General features: G+C 44.7%; 1 protein-coding gene across 3 annotated transcripts in view; it reads right to left on the minus strand.

The window, feature by feature from the left end:
- Nucleotides 1-10069, minus strand: part of Mondo (MLX interacting protein mondo) — a 109987-nt gene that overhangs the window by 15399 nt on the left and 84519 nt on the right. The gene's annotated exons all lie outside the window — the stretch shown is intronic.

Raw genomic sequence — 10069 nt, forward strand, 5'->3', positions numbered from 1 at the left:
GTAACTGACTCACCATAGATGTAAAGTGGTGAGTACATAAAGTACGCTGACTGTTGTGAGCCTCTTGTTCAATCACTTATGATAAAATGATTATTGATGTGTATGTGTATTTGTGTAAATGATTGTATATATATGTACATGTATGTATAACATTAACAATTATGTAACTAGCTTCAAATGATTGTCACTTGCTTAGCTAAACAAACTCTGGGGTTCAGTTTCTGAACCCATTATGTGCTTCTAACCCCTTTCACCACCGCCTACGGGATGGGTATGGGGTGCATAATAAAGAAAGAATCGATGTAATGTGGGCCAGCGAAACTTATACTATCAGAAATGTTATAGCCTGGTACCCCAAGCTTGCCTACTGTAAACAGAGCAAACAGAGACCGTAACCTTTCACTGGATGGGTTTCGGGTGCACGATTGGCCAATGATATGTAAATACCTCGCTCACCACACTTGTAAATTGTTTAGGTTTAACAATTTTACACGCAGAAATCACAATAGCGCGATTTGTTCGTTTTAAGATTGTGTCTACCAGCGCCAACTGGTCGATAACAGAATAATTAAATTAATTAAAGAGCCGTATGCCAGTGATCGGGCTCTTGACTTGAGTAGGCAGAGCAATCTGGGATTAGGCAAGATCATGTGTCGAGCCCCAATAATAGGCTACAACAAATAATAGGCTGAAATTATTTCGGCTCTTAACAAATGGTGCTTTCTTTTTCTGTACTTCAAAAGTACATCAACACAGGTTCACAGTTCAATATAATTTTTTCGACTATTATATTTAATTCAAGTGAGTTTGATAGAAGACTGGCTGCTCAGCATATATACCCACTGCTGACTATACAGTGCACAAATATTTATGAATGAAGCATTTGAACTTGAACTGGATTAACATATATTACAAGATTTAACGAAGAAACCCAAAGGGATGAAAATCTTGATTATGCCCAATTTTCAAAGGACAGCCGATCTCTAAGTGTTCCAGTACCATCTGTCCCTCACGCCGTCCCTCAAGCGCCATCTGTCCCTACCACCAAGCTATAATGAGTGGTGGTGGTGGTCGCTTGTCTACACAGTAAGGGAAGCGCGCGGAGAACCTAATGAGTGGTCAGCTGGGTGGGGGTGGGACCCAACCTGCACATTCTGCACACTGCCCCAGTCGCACCTCACTCACTCCTAGAACACCCGCACTCTCAAGAAAAAAAGACGAGCTTTAGTTAAGTGAGGGCAACACAGTTTCAAATGTAAAAGTTATGCCTGGCAAACTTGACAGCTTTATGACAGGGTCACCAAGCTGCGATAGGGGAAAAGGTGGATAGGTAGACTCCACATTCTTGGACTATCAATACACTTTCGATACTGTTCTACATACAAGGATGGTGTATAAGATAGACACGCTGATACACGAAAGATTTTTAACCAGGTAAGAGAGTACCTGATGGGCAGGAAACAAAGATTCAGAGACAGGATGAGCCAGGCTGGAAGCAAGTGGCAGATAGGGTCCCGCAAGGCTCAGAACCACACCTCTTTGTTTCTATTTCTATTTCTATTGAATATAAATGACCTACATAAGGAAGTGAGGTCACATGTGCTCAAGATTTTAGATGACGTAAACTTAACGAGGAGAGTAAAAAGTAGTGATGGGCTGTAGAAGGCTGCCAGGAGATTGATAAACTCCAGGATTTGACACCAATGTCTGCTAGAGTTTAACCCCAACAAGTGTAAATAATAAGAATGAAAAGGGGCGATAAGAGTCCCAAAGAAATGTACACCATACGAGGAAGGCAACTACAGCAATTAGAATGAGAACAAGACTTGGGAGTGGATATGATTCCAGCAGAGTTAGATAAGCATGCTGGTGCCAACAGCATGCTTACCTAACTCTGGGAAGGCGGCAAATATAACATTTAAAAATCAAGTGTTCTTTTCTCTGACCATTTATAGTTACTTGTAGACAAGGTATGCGAGACTTACCCTGAAGGGTGACACTTTAGCGTGTGGTCTACCTTAACCCAACCTAAACTGTAGTGTGGGTAGATAGGCGGTCATTACACAGCGTAGACTAGGGATACTGTGGTAGACCACCGCTAAAGTACCACCCACTGGAGCAGTGAGCCGTGACGTGGAATTTGCACCTGGTGACATTAAGAATCAAGAGGACTAAGCTATGATGACAAGTTAGGGAAATTCAATCTAACATTCAGAGAAGAGAAGCAGAGGGGGGATATGCAGGCGATGAGTCACAATAACGTGGCTAAAGTATGTTGACCAGAACACACTAGAAGGTGAAGGGACGACGACGTTTCGGTCCGTCCTGGACCATTCTCAAGTCGACTTGAGAATGGTCCACGACGGACCGAAACGTCGTCGTCCCTTCACCTTCTAGTGTGTGGTCTGGTCAACAGAGGGGGATATGATTACTAAACACAAACGAAATAGACAAGGGAGGAAAATTCGAGCCTGATAAATGGGGACAAAATATGACAAGAGGACATGGATGGAAACCAAAATGTGTATAAGAAATGCAAGACAATATTCTTCACGGATGGTCAAGAGGAATGCTGGGAAAGAAAGGGTCGTGGAAGCCACCTCCATCTGCAATATCAAGAGGCAACACGACAATTAACTTGAACGTCAAGAAAGCGCATCACGTGAAAAAAAATCCAAGAGTGGGGGCATAAAGAGGTAGACGTCTTTTCCCCGTAGTCACTGATAAGTTAGCACTAGAGCCCCACACATTCCCACTGATGCCACCACCACCTCACCACTATCAAGGGCTATATGCACCAAGAGTGTATATATATATATACGCTTCTCGGTGTATATACATCATTTTCTCTAGTCCTGGACAATGTTCAGGACTAAAGTATACTTGGAGGTTGGTCAGTAAGGTAGTGTGGCGGCCTTAATAACCCTTCACAGGTTGGTAAGCCTTACGATCAAGCCCAAACCACTGTCAGCATCGCACACCAACTGACCGATGCCATCTAATCTTTCCACTCACTACCTATACCACCGCCACCTCACTACACCTGTCACCACCACACCTCAAATAACTGCTCAACACAGCACTATCACCACCTCATCACTCATCACCACACACTCACTCTTGGTTGACTGTATAATGTATCCTGGCCGTCTTGTCTGCCATCGACTCTACTCAATGTTTAGCCTTGGCTACCCTGGCACATAATATATTCTACCTCACCACTATTCACATACTAAACAAAGCTTTTCTCAACTCCCTATGCCTTATCTCAAGAATTTAATGAAGTGCAAGGCTTCAAGACACTGGTACTGTATTCACTTGTACTCACACTGTATATTTATCAAATATTGATACTGTTCTTAAAAGATTTCCCCATTTTGCACCCGCAAGATAACGTAAGATTTTAAGGGTTGAGAAATGTTAATCTTGTTTGAGAAGCTGTTCACTTGAGACAGGTAAGCAAGTCCCAGCTGTGTCTGGGTACAAGTGACAGGATGAACAATCCAGCGGGTTTTCTTCCTATTGGGTGAGTGTTGTACATGCTGCTATGGCGGTGTGTCCACTCACAGGATGAGTGGCTCTGCCCAATAAACTCGCCCCTCGGGACAAAATCTTAACTTTACCGTATGGAATGCATTAGGCAGTGACGTGGTGGAGGCTGACTCCACACACAGTTTCAAATTTACATTTGATAGAGCCCGATAGGCTCCAGAATCTGTACACCAGTTGATTGATAGTTGAGAGACGGGACCAAAGAGCCAAAGCTCAACCCCCCGCAAGCACAATTAGGTGAGTATACTGTAAATACTCTTATCCTGTACGGGTGACAGCGGTATGTACGGACGGGTGTACGGTAACAGCGGCATGTACTGAAAGACAAGGTTCCTTAAATCCACACCTTTTGGGCCAGATTTGACAAAGAATTCGAACGCCAGAATAATTCAATTACAACAGGTAGAACAAGGGGGCAGGAGGCGGGGCACGAAGAGCTAGAGCTCACTTCCCCGTGGTCCAGTACAAGTACTGATAGGTGCCTACCAAATAGGTGCTGTACCTGCTGCCATTGTCATATTCCATAAGCTGATTGATTGTATGTTTTTGTTAAGGAGCAGTTGCCAAGTCAACCAGGCAACAGTTGCCAAGTCAACCAGGCAACAGTTGCCAAGTCAACCAGGTAACAGTTGCCAAGTCAACCAGGCAACAGTTGCCAAGTCAACACCAGCCATACACCCACACCCAGCCCAACCGTCAACATACTCGCCCACAAACCCATAGAGATAATACTGAAGTATATTAGAAAATGTAAAGCATTAAATTCTGAGAAGAAAACACTAAGCCAGTATGACTATACTGTATAGCACTTGGAAGGGATATAAGACAGACTAAGAGCTGTTATAGGATGATAGTATATGAGGATGGAGTAAAAGAACGCTGCCTAGCTACTTGGGCCATCGGAGATCGAACGCAGAGTTAGCTTCAAAACAAAGATATGTATCAGCCTTGTCTATCTTGGTGTCTATAGTTGTGTAAGTCTGCCTGGAGGTTGTCAGAGTGTATCAGTCTGTCTTCAGGTTGTCAAGAGTGTGTCAGTCCGTCTATATATGCTATTCTCTACACTCTTACGACACTCTACACCCTTACGACACTCTTACACTTACTACCTTGCAAGAGGTCCAAAATAACATTACTTATTCATCTCAGGTCATCATTCGCCTTGGTGGGAGGCTGGAGACTGGACCAGTAGTAATGGGTTTGGTGTGACCAGCGAGCACCTGGCCTTGGTCGCCTCCTACTGCCACACTACTAATCTTATCACCACACGCTTAACCCTCCACTACACACCTTGGACCACAAAGGCTATCAACCCACCATTATAAGCTATACAACCCCACCATTATATGGTATACTAGATAAGGTATATTTATCCAGAATCTACCAGAAAATAAATGTGATTGGGTCCTGTAGCACAATGGTCTATGTCCTCGGCTCACAATCGAAGGATTCAAGTCCCAGACAGGACAGAGACGATTGGGTACCTTTCACAAGATGCCTCTCTTCACCTAGCAGTAAAATGGGTATCCAAGAGTTAGGCAACTGTTGTGGGTTGCATCTTAGGAAGGTCTGGCGTTAGCCTAGGAGGAACTAGCTAAGCCTAACAGGCTTCCTGCCCCAGACAATGGGAATTATATTCTAAAACAAAGAAGGAAACCTGAGAAAGAGTGCAAGAGCCACAGTATGTAGTGTCCCCTGCGACACTCATATTGTAATCCCTGCGTCAAGTGTAGACTCCTGCAAACCATATTGTAATCCCTGCGTCAAGTGTAGACTCCTGCAAACCATATTGTAATCCCTGCGTCAAGTGTAGACTCCTGCAAACCATATTGTAATCCCTGCGTCAAGTGTAGACTCCTGTAAACCACACACTATACCACCACTAGTATTGTTAACAATCACCCCTTGGCCTAAATTACTTAGCATATTCCTACCACAATTTAGCATTACTTAACTAAACAGTAAAATAAATATTTACCCGTTATGTGAACAGTCAGCTGTGTTAGTTCCACTCGAACCCCCCCCCCCACACTTCTGCCACTTATCTCCAAGGTTCCCACTTAACTTCTAAACTTAAATCATTATAATTCATAATTCATTTTGTGACACCCTGTTGAAAACCACACTTTTTAAAAAGTTGTCGACATTTCGGTCAATAACTGTCAGTGGTAACAAGCTAGACTTCCAGTCAGACTCGGTGGCCCTGGTGTCTGCACTGCCATCCAATTTGCTGTCCCAGTCTTCCTTTCTTCCTCCACGGCATCGGATGACATGGTCAAAGACATTCTACCAGACAACTTGGAGGGGGGGGGGAGCTCAGATGGTATACATGACCCTCACTACATGGAATGCAACACAAAATGGGGTACACTGGTAGATCCAGCACACAAGACCAACCCTACTGAAGGCCACCAAACAATCCAGTCGAGACAGCTCCATCGTGGACAAAGAAGCCACAGTTTTGTTGGAGACAACACACGTTGCTCACCTCACATCTGTGCTCCCCATGCAGGGGACTTTCTTTTGGCAGTCGCCCCACGGCTGGGGAGACGTGTGCAATAGGCACACGTCTTGACCCGCAGCAGCTCTGATCCTTGACCAGAGAAGTCTAATCGGATTTGTTTGATTACCTTCATTGGCAGAAATTATTCGAAGGATATACCCAGAACGTTGCCTATTCGTTCCCAAAACTGGTGGTGGGACCGCGGTTATACAGTGTGGATACAATATGGGATTACTCCGGTCAACGCCGCGCGAGCGATGACGCGCCGGACTTGCTCGCCAAATGTCAAGCTTAAAGATAAAGTTCATATCTTGCTTACAAAATTGGGAATTCATGTTAACTGATCTATTTCTTCTCAGATTATGGCGAAGCACTTGGTATACAGAATAAGGCTTATGAATTTTAACCAATAGTCGTCTTGATGAATGACGGTATTCGATCTGGTTTCAACCAATAAGTATCTTGCAAAGTTGCAACACTGCATACTAAATTGGCATGGTGATTATCGATAAAAACTCGCTTCTACTGTGGTGGCCGCCCATCTTAAGATGGAATGTGTGTATGGGGTGGAGGTTTGTGTGGGGCGGGGCGGGGATGGTTGTGGGGTGAGGTTTAAGGTGGAGGTTTGTGTGGGGCGGGGCGGGGATGGTTGTGGGGTGAGGTTTAAGGTGGAGGTTTGTGTGGGGCGGGGCGGGGATGGTTGTGGGGTGAGGTTTAAGGTGGAGGTTTGTGTGGGGCGGGGCGGGGATGGTTGTGGGGTGAGGTTTAAGGTGGAGGTTTGTGTGGGGCGGGGCGGGGATGGTTGTGGGGTGAGGTTTAGGGTGGAGGTTTGTGTGGTGCGGGGCGGGGATGGTTGTGGGGTGAGGTTTAAGGTGGAGGTTTGTGTGGGGCGGGGCGGGGATGGTTGTGGGGTGAGGCTTAAGGTGGAGGTTTGTGTGGGGCGGGGCGGGGATGGTTGTGGGGTGAGGCTTAAGGTGGAGGTTTGTGTGGGGCGGGGCGGGGATGGCTGTGGGGCGAGGTTTAACGCGGGGGCAAGAGGCCCCGGTATTCAGTGACAGGCAAGCAGGTGATGTGACCTGCAGCTCACCAAACATGAAGGGGTAAACTGTAGGATGTGTGTGTTGTAGGATGTATGGAACCTACATATTACGGCCTAGATGGTACAGCATCACATGTACTGTAATACTTTGCAATATTGAGAAAGTAATGATCAAACGGAGGCACCAAAGCGATACGAATAATTAAGCTCCGTCTATGTCTCAGGATATTTAATACATCCTAAATATCACACAAGATGCCAATCTATACGAAAACGTATGTAACGTTAAAAATTTAAAGACCATTTTCATTGTATATACAAGTTATATATATATATATAAATATATATATATATATATATATATATATATATATATATATATATATATATATATATATATATATATATATATATATATATATATATTACACACACACTTGGTACATTATATATTTCATAAGGCCGGTGATCGGCCACTTGGCTCACTACTGCGGCGTCATAAATGCCTGCGTCCCTTTTGTTTACATATTCCCCAAATATTGATATAATGTGGCCCGTGTTGGCAACAGCTGCGTCTCACTCCAGTATTTGGTTAGGGTTTGTGAAGGTCACTACGGGTCCATACTTTGTATTGGAACTCACAAAATTATTGTTACATATTTGTATGCGTGTTGGGGTGAATATATGGCGGGGTAGGTGGGGGGGGGGGTAATTGATGTTAATTATGTAAGTATGAACAAGCCAACCCTCTTTTTTTTCATGGGGCTGAGGGAGGGGATGGGGGGGAGGGGATGGGGGGGAGGGAGGGGATGGGGGGGGGCGACGAGGGTACAGAGTGAGCACGCCTGAGCCTTTAGCAGACCCCACTTGGGACATCACTCGGTTAGGTCCAACTATCTCGGTGGCAGGCATCTGCTGATTAGCTTTGCTACAACATCTGTGAGCTGCGGCACTTTTAAGCTATAACTGCTTCAACTCTGTCAACTGGGACAGAAATGTGCAGTCTTTCTACCGCCTGGCAGTTAACTATGTAATGATCCTCCAGAGAAATGAAAACGGTGCTAAACGGCTCACCACCTATATGAATGGCTAAAGTTAAAACTCAATGGGGTTCAGCTCCTCAAATCCAATATGATTATAACCTTTCCGTATCCGGCCACAGAGTTCATAATAAACTAAAGAGCAGTGTTGGCATATTGTCTGGCGTTCAGGCACCTGGGTGCCCCTTTTCCACGGCCAGACGCACCCTAGTCTATTGCAGTACATATTTATATCAGTGTGTGTGTGTGTGTGTGTGTGTGTGTGTGTGTGTGTGTGTGTGTGTGTGTGTGTGTGTGTGTGTGTGTGTGTGTGTGTGTGTGTGTGTGTGTGTGTGTGGCGATACCTCACGAAAGTTATCAGTTCGTACCATTCACCTGGGCTCTAGGAGATTCGAACCGTGGAGTTATCAGTTATTTATCAGTTGATACCGTGTCTGTGTAGTGCAGACTGTGAGCTGTTAAGAGCCGTGGAGCAGTGGGGGTCAGGCACTGTTCGTGGCCGTACATGACAGTCATGCCAAACACCTACAATGTTTGTCTTATCTCCGTTATATGCCTTATAACTTATATGCCTTATTAGACCTATAGTGATGGATTTTCCAGGGGTAACCCAACAGCAAATAACATCTGTAAGAGAAGTAGGCACTTAGTGCCACTAACTATACAGCTCTTCACAATGCAACTACAGTAATAACCTTCAATAACCCGTTGGTTCCAGCGCCAGGTCTGGGGCCCACATGTCCATACACTGACTAATTAACATGAGCCCATTTTAAAAGTGTTTACACATCGGGGTTTGAAAACTTGGTATACGTGCTGGAAGAATTCCTCACAAGAGAAGGAAAGCGCGACGAGGCTCATTTATCTTATCAGATATAAACTATCAGCCATAAGGTCCTGTCATGACCCAGGGGACACAGAGTTCTATATTTACACATGCAGTCATTGTGTGGTGCTAGGATGCCCTCTGCCGCCACATGAAGGACAAACCCACCAGCCCAGCCGGCTGGCCTCGGTTGTAACTCTCAGATAAGAAACTCGTGAACCAGTATAAAAACACAACAAAAACCTGGGTTACGAGAACTAGATTGCATAAACACCTAATTACATGAGCACTCTTCAAGGCTGGCATGTTGACTGTACTCTACAACCGTCACGGATAAACGAATGCTCGACCCCACAACATTATCGTCAGTTTCAACACCCTACATTATTGTTATGGCGGATAAAGTAATATCAGTCCTGCCAATGATATCGACTGGTATTAGAGCAGTGCTACTGGCTCTAGAGCAGTGCTACTGGTACTAGAGCAGAGCTACTGGCTCTAGAGCAGTGCTACTGGCTCTAGAGCAGTGCTACTGGCTCTAGAGCAGTGCTACTGGCTCTAGAGCAGTGCTACTGGCTCTAGAGCAGTGCTACTGGCTCTAGAGCAGTGCTACTGGCTCTAGAGCAGTGCTACTGGCTCTAGAGCAGTGCTACTGGCTCTAGAGCAGTGCTATTGGCTCTAGAGCAGTGCTACTGGCTCTAGAGCAGAGTTTGCTCAACCAAAGGAATTATCTATACAGTAGCCTTTGTTACTTATATTTATAAGAAGGTGCAATAGATTCTATACAAACATTAGTGTGTGAGCTACTCTAAACATTGGACACGTAACTGACATTCTCGAACCAAAAGCATTATTGGACACTAAGTAGCCCATAATGGTCTACTCGTTGTCACCCTAACAGAAGTGACGAGATGAACATATCTAGCTGGTTTCATCCTCCTGTGGTATTTTCATACAGAATAAATGACGCTGCACAATAAACTCTTTTATTTCTGTACAGAACGCTGTACTTCTGCCCTTTCAGAAGTATTGTCAATGTTAACTATTCCAGATTCACGGGTTAATCTGGTTTAATGCTGCAAATGTTTGTATCAATTATTAAAGTTCTC

The sequence above is a fragment of the Procambarus clarkii genome, chromosome 45 (genome assembly GCF_040958095.1).
Source record: "Procambarus clarkii isolate CNS0578487 chromosome 45, FALCON_Pclarkii_2.0, whole genome shotgun sequence".
Taxonomy (NCBI): Eukaryota; Metazoa; Arthropoda; class Malacostraca; order Decapoda; family Cambaridae; genus Procambarus; species Procambarus clarkii.